Here is a 10,976-nt window from a genome sequence, read left to right as displayed (position 1 = left end):
CTTGCGGTCTCGGCCTGGGTGGCACGCATGACTGGCACCACTTCCTGCTCCTGCACGGGGATGGACTCCTCATCTCCTCCTCTAGTCCCGGGGTCTCTGACTGCATCTGCATTATGGGTGGGACTGGATGTTCCAGGAGCCTGGGAACTGTCTGGGCGGCAACTGCTTGCTGGGACTGTGCTGCCCTCCGACCGTCCAGCCCCTCGGCTGCTCCTACCTTCACCTGCTGTATCAGAGGGGCTGTGTGGTGCACCAGTTAATGTCCAAGGAGCCTCTTCACTAATTTGCTGAACCGAGGAGATATTCTCTGGAGACAGCTGTGACGGAAAGTCAGTGTCCTCCTCCGACCCGAACTCCAGGGTGCCCAGGGTCGTGGTACTCTGGGTCATAGTGCCCTGGGTCGTGGTGCTCTGGGTTATGGTGCCCTGGGTCATGGTGCCCTGGGTCGTGGTGCCCTGGGTCATGGTGCCCTGGGTCATGGTGCCCTGGGTCGTGGTGCCCTGGGTCATGGTGCCCTGGGTCGTGGTGCCCTGGGTCGTGGTGTCCTGGGTCGTGGTGCCCTGGGTCATGGTGCCCTGGGTCGTGGTGCCCTGGGTCATGGTGCCCTGGGTTGTGGTGCCCTGGGTCATGGTGCCCTGGGTCGTGGTGCCCTGGGTCGTGGTGTCCTGGGTCGTGGTGCTCTGGGTTATGGTGCCCTGGGTCATGGTGCTCTGGGTCGTGGTGCCCTGGGTCGTGGTGTCCTGGGTCGTGGTGCCCTGGGTCGTGGTGTCCTGGGTCGCGGTGTCCTGGGTCGTGGTGCCCTGGGTCGTGGTGCCCTGGGTCATCTCGGGCAGAGGACTGGTGTTCTGGCTGCTCTCCCTGTCGGTGCCCAGCTGTCTGGGGGGGGGGGGGGGGGGGGGGGGGGGGGGGGCGCCGCCGGCCCTGGCACTCGCTGGGGTGGGGGGGTAGCAGATGGGCGGGGTCCATCTCCGCTGGTCCTGTAAGACACAAGATGGCATGTAGGCTTAGACAGCCAGATGGGGGTGAGGAATGAGGTGGCAAGGTCTGGGGGTGGGGGGCTGGGGTTGGGGTGCAGAGGGTTGGGGTGAGGGAGTTTGTGGTGTGGGGGGCTGGGGTGCAAGTTGAGGTGGTTGGGAAGTGGGGTGAGGGGTGTTGGGGTGAGGGGGGTTGGGGTGAGGGGGGTTGGGGTGAGGGGGTTGGGTTGATGGGGTGTTGGGGTGAGGGGAGGTTGGGGTGTGGGGTGAGGGGGGGTTGGGGTGACAGGGTGTTGGGGTGGGGGGTTGGGATGTGGGGTGAGGGTGACAGGGGGATGGTGTGAGGGAGGTTGGGGTGATGGGGTGTTGGGGTGAAGGAGGTTGGGGTGATGGGGTGTTGGGGTGAGGGGTGTTGGGGTGAGGGGGGTTGGGGTGAGGGGGGTTGGGGTGATGGGTTTGGGATGTGGGTTGTGGAGGGTTGGGGTGAGGGGGGTTGGGATGAGGGGGGTTGGGGTGAGGGGGGTTGGGGTGACAGGGTGTTGGGGTGAAGGGGTGTTGGGGTTGGAGTGTGGGGGGTTGGGGTGTGGGTTGTTGGGGTGACGGGGTGTTGGGGTGAGGGGGGGTTGGGGTGTGGGGTGAGGGTGGTTGGGGTGAGGGGGTTGGGGTGAGGGGGTTGGGGTGACGGGGGTTGGGGTGACGGGGGTTGGGGTGAGGGGGGTTGGGGTGACAGGGTGTTGGGGTGAGGGGGGTTGGGGTGTGGGGTGAGGGGGGTTGGGATGTGGGTTGTGGAGGGTTGGGGTGAGGGGGGTGTTGGGGTGAGGGGGGTTGGGGTGAGGGGGTTGGGGTGAGGGGGTTGGGGTGAGGGGGGTTGGGGTGAGGGGGGTTGGGGTGACAGGGTGTTGGGGTGAGGGGTGTTGGGGTGACGGGGTGTTGGGGTGAGGGGGGGTTGGGGTGTGGGGTGAGGGTGGTTGGGGTGAGGGGGGTTGGGCTGAGGGGTGAGGGTGGTTAGGGTGAGGGGGGTTGGGGTGAGGGGTGTTGGGGGCTGGGGTGTGGGGGGCTGGGGTGAGGGGGGTTGGGTGACGGGGTTGATATATGGGGTGTGGAGGGTTGGGGTGAGGGGGGTTGGGGTGACAGGGTGTTGGGGTGAGGGGGGGTTGGGGTGTGGGGTGAGGGTGGTTGGGGTGAGGGTGGTTGGGGTGAGGGGTGTTGGGGGCTGGGGTGTGGGGGGTTGGGATGTGGGTTGTGGAGGGTTGGGGTGAGGGGGGTGTTGGGGTGTGGGGTGAGGGGAGTTGGGGTGAGGGGGTTGGGGTGAGGGGGTTGAGGTGAGGGGGGTTGGGGTGAGGGGGGTTGGGGTGACAGGGTGTTGGGGTGAGGGGGGGTTGGGGTGTGGGGTGAGGGGTGTTGGGGTGACGGGGTGTTGGGGTGAGGGGGGTTGGGGTGTGGGGTGAGGGTGGTTGGGGTGAGGGGGGTTGGGGGTGAGGGGTGAGGGTGGTTGGGGTGAGGGGGGTTGGGGTGAGGGGTGTTGGGGGCTGGGGTGTGGGGGGCTGGGGTGAGGGGGGTTGGGTGACGGGGTTGGGATGTGGGGTGTGGAGGGTTGGGGTGAGGGGGGTTGGGGTGAGGGTGGTTGGGGTGAGGGGTGTTGGGGGCTGGGGTGTGGGGGGCTGGGGTGTGGGGTGTGGAGGGTTGGGGTGAGGGGGGGTTGGGGTGACAGGGTGTTGGGGTGAGGGGGGTTGGGGTGACGGGGTGAGTGAGGGTTGGGGTGTGGGGGGCTGGGGTGAGGGGGGTTGGGATGACGGGGTGTTGGGGTGAGGGGGGGTTGGGGTGTGGGGTGAGGGTGGTTGGGGTGAGGGGGGTTGGGGTGAGGGGTGTGGGGGGCTGGGGTGAGGTGGGTTGGGGTGAGGGGGGTTGGGGTGAGGGGGGTTGGGGTGGGGGGGGTTGGGTGACGGGGTTGGGATGTGGGTTGTGGAGGGTTGGGGTGTGGGGTGAGGGGGGTTGGGGTGAGGGGGGTTGGGTGACGGGGTTGGGGTGTGGGGTGAGGGTGTGGGGTGAGGGTTGGGATGTGGGGTGAGGTGAGGTTGCGGTGTGGGGTGAGAGTGGTTGGGGTGAGGGGGGTTGGGGTGTGGGGTGAGGGTGGTTGGGGTGAGGGGGGTTGGGGTGTGGGGTGAGGTGAGGTTGCGGTGTGGGGTGAGAGTGGTTGGGGTGAGGGGGGTTGGGGTGTGGGGTGAGGGTGGTTGGGGTGAGGGGGGTTGGGGTGAGAGGTGTTGGGGGCTGGGGTGTGGGGGGCTGGGGTGAGATGGGTTGGGGTGAGGGGGGTTGGGGTGAGATGGGTTGGGGTGAGGGGGGTTGGGTGACGGGGTTAGGATGTGGGTTGTGGAGGGTTGGGGTGTGGGGTGAGTGGGGTTGGGGTGAGGGGGGTTGGGGTGTGGGGTGAGGGTGGTTGGGGTGAGGGGGGTTGGGGTGAGGGTGGTTGGGGTGAGGGGGTTTGGGGTGTTGGGGTGAGGGTGGTTGGGGTGAGGGAGTTTGGGGTGTTGGGGTGGGGGGGGGTTGGGGTGAGGGTGGTTGGGGTGAGGGAGTTTGGGGTGTTGGGGTGGGGGGGTTGGGGTGAGGGTGGTTGGGGTGAGGGAGTTTGGGGTGTTGGGGTGGGGGGGGTTGGGGTGAGGGTGGTTGGGGTGAGGGAGTTTGGGGTGTTGGGGTGGGCACACATTTGTCATGAGGACCCGTAACCAGTCAGGGGGAGTCTCACTTCGCTGCACGCTGCCGACCCCCGCCCTCTCCTCCAGCCCGCTGACAAAGTCTAGGGCCTCTGCGCGGGCACGGTGAGGGAACGCGGGTCAGGTGGTTCTCCTCCATCTTCTCCTGCTCCCGGCGGTTGTGCGCAGCCTTGTCCTGGGGGACAAACACAAACAGCAACAGTGTTAGATGCCCCGACACATGCAGCCCAGGGGTTGGGTATCTGTTGGCATTAGTAACCAGGGCACCTGGCTATTGCGGCTGGCATGGGTGCAGCCATGTGTGTCAGAGTGGGGATCCGACATTCCCCTTGGGAGGGGTCACATGTGTGTGGGGGGTAGGGGGTTAGTTGGGTAGGGTAGCGCTGGGTACTCACCTTGTCTGCCCTGAGGAGGTTGTGCGGTTTTTTTTTTGCACTGAGCTCCAATCTGGGCCACCACCCCGACGGCACTGACGGGGTCCCACCTCTGACCAGACACAGTGAACGATAGCGCCTGCTGACCTCCGGCCTGGCCTGGGGTATAGTATCAGCCTCCTCTCCTCCACGGATTAAAGGAGGGTCTCCAGTTCAGCGTCCCGGATGTGCGGCGCCGCCCTCCTTGCGGCCATGTTGGCTGCGACGCTGGCAAGTGTGAGGGGGAGAATGGGTTATGGGCAGTCGCGGCGTCGCGTCAATCATGGAACCAGCGAATCGGCTGCCAGTTTGTTAAGTGTGTTGTGGTTCCTGATACTGCTGTGCTAGCCCCTTTGCAGTCTCTGAGTAGCTTCACCTGTCGACTTCAGCCTTTTCACGACGGCGTCAATACTTAGTCTCCAGAATGGAGAATTCAGCCCATGGAATCAGTTGAGGCGGCATTTTAGGGTGGAAGGGATATCAGTGCTAATGCCGCTGTGCGAGAATCATGGGTTTGAGGGGGTTGGGGGGATGGATAGTGTATGCAGTAGGTGGAGGGGAGTGGGGCTGGTCAAGGTGAGGGATTTGTATTTGGAGGAAGGGTTTGCTAAGGGGGTGGGTAGAGCTGCCGGCGGGTAGTGAGTTCAGGTATATGCAGGTTAGGGAATTTGTGCGAAAGGTCTGGAAGGGGTTCCCTAGATTGCTGGGATACACCCTGCTGTAGCGACTGCTGCTTCCAGATGTGGAAGGGGAGGGAAGAATTGGGGACATATACAAGTGGCTGGGTGGGTGCAGGGAGGCGAGCGGGTGGTGAAGACCAAGGAGAAATGGGAAGCGGAGTTGGGAATGGAGATCCAATTGGAGAGTATGGAGTGAGGCACTGCAAAGGATAAATGGGACCTCCTCTTGTGCAAGGATGAGCCTGATACAGTTTAAGGTGGTGCACAGAACATACAATGATCAGAGGGTTAGATAGGGTGGACAGCGAGAGCCTTCTCCCGCGGATGGAGGTGGCTAGCACGAGGGAACATAGCCTTAAATTGAGGGGTAATAGATATAGGACAGAGGTCAGAGGTGGGTTTTTTACGCAAAGAGTGGTGAGGCCGTGGAATGCCCTACCTGCAACAGTAGTGAACTCGCCAACATTGAGGGCATTTAAAAGTTTATTGGATAAGCATATGGATGATAAGGGCATAGTGTAGGTTAGATGGCCTTTAGTTTTTTTCCATGTCGGTGCAACATCGAGGGCTGAAGGGCCTGTACTGCGCTGTATCGTTCTATGTTCTATACAGTGCAGAAGGAGGCCATTTGGCCCATCAAGTCTGCACCGACCCACTGAAGCTCTCACTTCCACCCTATCCCCGTAACCCAATAAATAACCCTGTGGACACTCAGGGCAATTTATCATGGCCAATCTACCTAACCTGCACGTCTTTGGACTGTGGGAGGAAACCGGAGCACCCGGAAGAAACCCACGCACACACAGGCTGAACGTGCGTACTCCGCACAGAGAGTGACCCAGTGGGGTTTCAAACCTGAGACCCTGGCGCTGTGAAGCCACAGTGCTAGTCACTTGTGCTACCATGCTGCCCAGGGTTCATGACTCGGGTGAGAATGAGTGGGTTCTTTCAGGGGATAGCAGATGAGTGTGAGAGTGTGGGTGGGGGCCAGCAAATCACGTGTACATGTTTTGGGGTTGTGAAAAATTGGGAAGATTCTGGGCGGGAGTGTTCGTGGCCTTAGCCAGGACAATGGAGGAGGGAGTGGACTCGGACCCTTTGGTGGTGATATTTGGGGTTTCAGAGAAGCCGGAGCTCATGGAGAGGAGGAAGGTCGATGTCTTGGCCTTCGCCTCTCTGATTGCACGGCGGTGAATTCTATTAGAGTGGCGGTTGCCATCTGGAGTAGCGGCTTAGTTGGGTGACCTGTATGATTTCCTGCGGTTGGAGAAGGTAAAGTATGAGTTAAGGGGCTCAGCAGAGAGTTTGAGAAAAGGTGGGGGATGTTTGTGACCGTGTTTGAGGAGCTGTTCGTCACAGGGGGGTAGGATGAGGGTGACGGGGAGGTGAAAAAGGTGAAAACATTTGTACAGACTGAATAGTTGATTGTTGGGAAGTATGTTTTCCAGGGTGTTTATGGGTTGTAACCTGTTTTGATATATATCTGGAGTAAAATACATTTAAAAAAAGAGATGAGGGATTTATCTTACGGAGAGAGATTGAGCAGTTTAGGCCAATACTCTCTCGAGTTTAGAAGAATGAGAGATCTAATTGAGATATATAAGATGATAAACGGTATTGACAAAGTAGATGTAGAACAGATGCTTCCTCTTGTGGGGCAATCTGGAACGAGAGGTCATAGTTTTAGGATAAGGTGCAGCAGATTTAAAACAGAGGTGAAAAGAATTTACTTTTCTCAAAGGGACGTCAATCTGGAATTCACTACTCCAGAGTGTGGTGGATACTGGGACATTGAGTACATTTAACGAAGAGATAGACAGATTTTTCATTAGTAATGGGTTGAAGGGTTACAGAGAACGGGCAGGAAAGTGGAGTTGAGGACGTGAGATCGGCCATGATCGTATTGAAAGGCAGAGTGGGCTCGAGAGGGTGAATTGCCTACTCCAGCTCCTAGTTCTTATTTTAAGTTGGTCAGACATGACCTCCCCTTAAAACCACGCTGACTGTTCTTGATTAATTCCTGCCTCTCCAAATGCAGATTAATTCTGTCTCTTAGAATTGCTTCCAATTCGGACGGTTTGGGTTCGGGGAGTGATTGGATCAAATTATTATATCAGGCCCCGAGGGCCAGCGTCAGGACCAACAGAGAAGTGTCGGAGTACTTTAGGTTGTACCGAGGGACCAGGCAGGGCTGCCCGCTCTCCCCGCTGCTGTTTGCGCTGGCCATAGAGCCGCTGGCGATTGCGCTGAGAGCCGCAGAGGGTTGGAAGGGGATGGTGAGGGGCGGGGTTGAACACAGGGTTTCTCTTTATGCAGACGACCTGCTCCTGTACGTGTCGGACCCAGTGGCCGGGATGGGAACTATACTGGGAATGCTGAGGAAGTTCGGCCAGTTCTCAGGATACAAATTAAATACGGTCAAGAGTGAAATGTTTGTGGTACAGGCAAGGGGCCAGGAGAACAGATTGAGAGGGCTACCGTTTAGGCTGGTTGAGGAAAATTTCCGGTATTTGGGAATCCAGGTGGCACGAGACTGGGGCAGGCTGCATAAGTTAAATTTGGCCAGGGTGGTGGAGCAAATGAAGGGAGAGTTTCGGAGATGGGATGCACTCCCATCCACTGTCGCTGGCAGGGAGGGTGCAGACTGTAAAGATGACAATCCTCCCTCAATTTTTGTTTATTTTTCAGTGCCTCCCGATCTTTATCCCACAGTCCTTCTTCAAGAGAGTTGACGGGCTGATCATGAGCTTTGTCTGGGCGGGAAAATCCCCGCGGGTGAAGAAGGCGATGTTGGAGAGGAACCGCAGCGAGGGAGGGCTGGCTTTGCCGAGTCTGATCAATTATTACTGGGCGGCCAACATCGCTATGATAAGGAAGTGGATGGTGAGTACGGGGTCTATTTGGGAGCGGGTGGAGGCGGCTTCGTGCAGGGGCTTCAACTTGGAAGCCCTGGTCACGGCTCCTCTACCGCTGCCGCCGGCCAAGTACACCACCAGCCCGGTAGTGGTGGCGACCCTGCGGATATGGGGCCAGTGGAGGAGGCATGTGGGGGAGATGAGGGGCGTCTGTCTGGGCGCCAATCTGTGACAACCATCGGTTTGCCCCCGGCAGTATGGATGGGGGGTTCCGAGTATGGCGGCGAGTGGGGGCGGGAAGGGCGGGTGATATGTTCCTGGAAGGGAGCTTCGCAAGTTTGAGGAGAAATTTGGGCTGGTAAGGGGAAATGATTTTAGATACCTACAGTTGCGGGACTTTGTTCGTAGACAGGTCCCATCTTTCCCACACCTCCCGCCAATGGGGATCCTCGACAGAATAGTCTCTAGGAGGGAAGAAGGGGAGGGCAGAGTCTCGGGTATATATAAGGTGCTCATGAGGGAGGAAGGGTCCCAGACAGAGGAACTGAAACTTAAATGGGAGGAGCTAGGCGGGGAAATGGAGGATGGGCTGTGGGCAGAGGCCCTGAGTAGGGTAAATTCGACCGCGACATGTGCTAGGCTCGGGCTGATCCAATTTAAGGTCGTTCACCGGGCCCATATGACGGTGGCTCGAATGAGCAAATTTTTCGGGATAGAGGACAAATGCGCTAGGTGCGCGGGAGGACCAGCGAACCATGTTCACATGTTTTGGGCATGCCCTAAGCTGAGGGGGTACTGGGAGGGATTTGCGGGGTCATGTCCCAGGTGCTAAAAACAAGGGTGGTGATGAGTCCAGGGGTGGCAATTTTTGGGGTTTCGGAAGACCCGGGCGTCCAGGGGGAGAAAGAGGCCGATGTGCTGGCCTTTGCTTCCCTGATAGCCCGGCGACGAATATTATTGGCGTGGAGGGACTCAAAGCCCCCGAAGACTGAGTGGTGGCTTGCGGACATGTCGAGTTTCCTGGGGATGGAAAAAATTAAGTTCGCCTTGAGGGGATCTGTGCAGGGGTTCACCCGGAGGTGGCAACCATTTATTGACTTCTTTGCGGGAGAGTGAGCGTCAGCAGGGGGTGGGGGGGAGGGGGGGGGGTAGAGTAGGAGGGAAAATATGGCGGGTAGTACCGGTGGGAGGGGAGCGGGCTTGTGCAATATGTTACGATGGAAGTATTGAAAGTACGTGGATGTTTGCACATTTTTGCTTTCTTTCTGATGATGTCTGTAACTGCTTATAAAGCCAAAAACTACCTCAATAAAATTGTTTATTAAAAAAAAAGAATTGCTTCCAATAATTTCCCCACCTCTTAAGGTAAGACTGACTGGCCTGTAGTTCCCTGGTTTATCCCTTCCTGGCTATCCGCCAGTCCTCCAGCACCTTTCCTGTGCTCAGAGAAGAATTAAAAATTATTGCCAGCACCCCTGCTATTTGCCCCCTTGCCTCACATGTCTGGGATACATTTCATCTGGCCTGAAGATTTGTCTACTCAGAACCACTTGTGTCTATGTCAATCTCTTTAATTTTATCACAGCCCTTCTCCCTGATTTCTATACCCACACCGTCCCTGTCATGAGTGAACATCAACACAAAAGTATTCATTTAGAAACATATCGACATCCTCCGGCTCCATGCACAAATGACCCCGACGGTCCTTATTAGACCCTATTCTTTCCCTAGTTATCTTTTTACCCTTAGTGTACTTATAAAATAAGTTAGGGTTTTCCTTCATTTTACCTACCAGTACCCTTTCATACTCCCTTTTGCTCTCCTAATTTCTTTTTTAAGTTCCCTCTTGTGGATTCTATACACTTTTAGGGCTTCTGCTGTTTTGAGCTCTTGATATCTGCCATAAGCCTCCCTTTTTCTTTTTATCCATTGCTCTACATCCCTCGATATCCAGGGTTCACTGGGTTTGTTGGTCTTTCTTCTTGATTGGAACATGTTGGCCCTATACTCTATTTCCTTCTTGAATGCGCCCCACTGTTCTGTCACAGATTTACCCATAAGTGTCTGCACCCAGTCCATTCTGACCAAATCATATCTGATCTTATTAAAATTGCCCCTTCCCCAGTTTAGAACTTTGATTTCAGGCCCAGGCTTGTCCTTCTCCAAATCTTGAATCTAACGGAGTTGTGATTACTGTCTGCAAAATGCTCCCCCACTGGTACTTCAATCAGTTGACCAGCTTCGTTAAAATTAAGTCCAGGACGGCCCCTTCTCTTGTGGAACCTTTTATGTACTGGCTTAAAAAGTTCTCCTGGATGCATTTTAAGAATCCGCTCCCTCTAAACCTTTAACACAATGCTACCCCAGTTAATGTTGGGGAAGTTGATACCCCCACTATCACAACCCTATTACTTTTACACTTCTCTGAAATTTGCCATCATATATGCTCTTCTATTTCTCTCAGACTGCTAGAAGGCCTGTAAAATAACCCACAAGGCTTCATTTAAAGAGCCTTCTTAGATGTTGCCCCTCCTTACTACTGTCTCTTCTAATTTTGATGTGGAGATGCTGGCATTGGACTGGGGTGAGCACAGTAAGAAGTCTTACAACACCAGGTTAAAGTCCAACATGTTTGTTTCAAACACTAGCTTTCGGAGCACTGCTCCTTCCTCAGGTGAATCTAGTGTTGTAAGACTTTAATCTGGTGTTGATCTTACTCTTCTAATTTTGGCTGTGCATCTCCCCTGCTGAACTTTCTCTCAGGACCCCAAACCTCCCTGCAAGGATGCTGGTCCCATTTCGATTCAGTCTCCACCATCCCAAAAACACTCCCAATGCCTCAGACATCTTAAGCGCTCCCTCCTGCACCACCTCTCCAGCCACGCATTCACCTGGAATAACCTCCTATTTCTATACTCACTCGCACGTGGCACCGGAAGCAGTCCAGAGACACCTTCTGTGTCCTGTTTTTAAATCTACTTTCCAACTCCCTGAATTCTGCTTACAGGGCCTGATCCTTTTTTTCTGCCTATATCGTTGGTACCAATGTGTACCACAAAATCTGTCTGTTTGCCACCCCCCCCCCCCCCCCCCCCCCCCTCTTTTAAGTATGCCCTGCAGACATTCAGTGACATCCCTGACCCTGGCACCATGGAGGCAACCTACCATCCTGGAGTCTCTTTTGCGTGTAATTCCTATCCTGGAGTCTCTTTTGCGTGTAATTCCTATCCTGGAGTCTCTTTTGCGTGTAATTCCTATGTAACTGTAGTAATTCCTATTTGCATTTGTAGGTTGAAAAAAATAGCAAACTTGAATAGCTTCTTCTTAATTAAACAAGGTGTAA

The sequence above is a fragment of the Scyliorhinus canicula genome, chromosome 6 (genome assembly GCF_902713615.1).
Source record: "Scyliorhinus canicula chromosome 6, sScyCan1.1, whole genome shotgun sequence".
Classification (NCBI taxonomy): domain Eukaryota; kingdom Metazoa; phylum Chordata; class Chondrichthyes; order Carcharhiniformes; family Scyliorhinidae; genus Scyliorhinus; species Scyliorhinus canicula.
Note: the sequence above shows the minus strand (reverse complement) of the source record.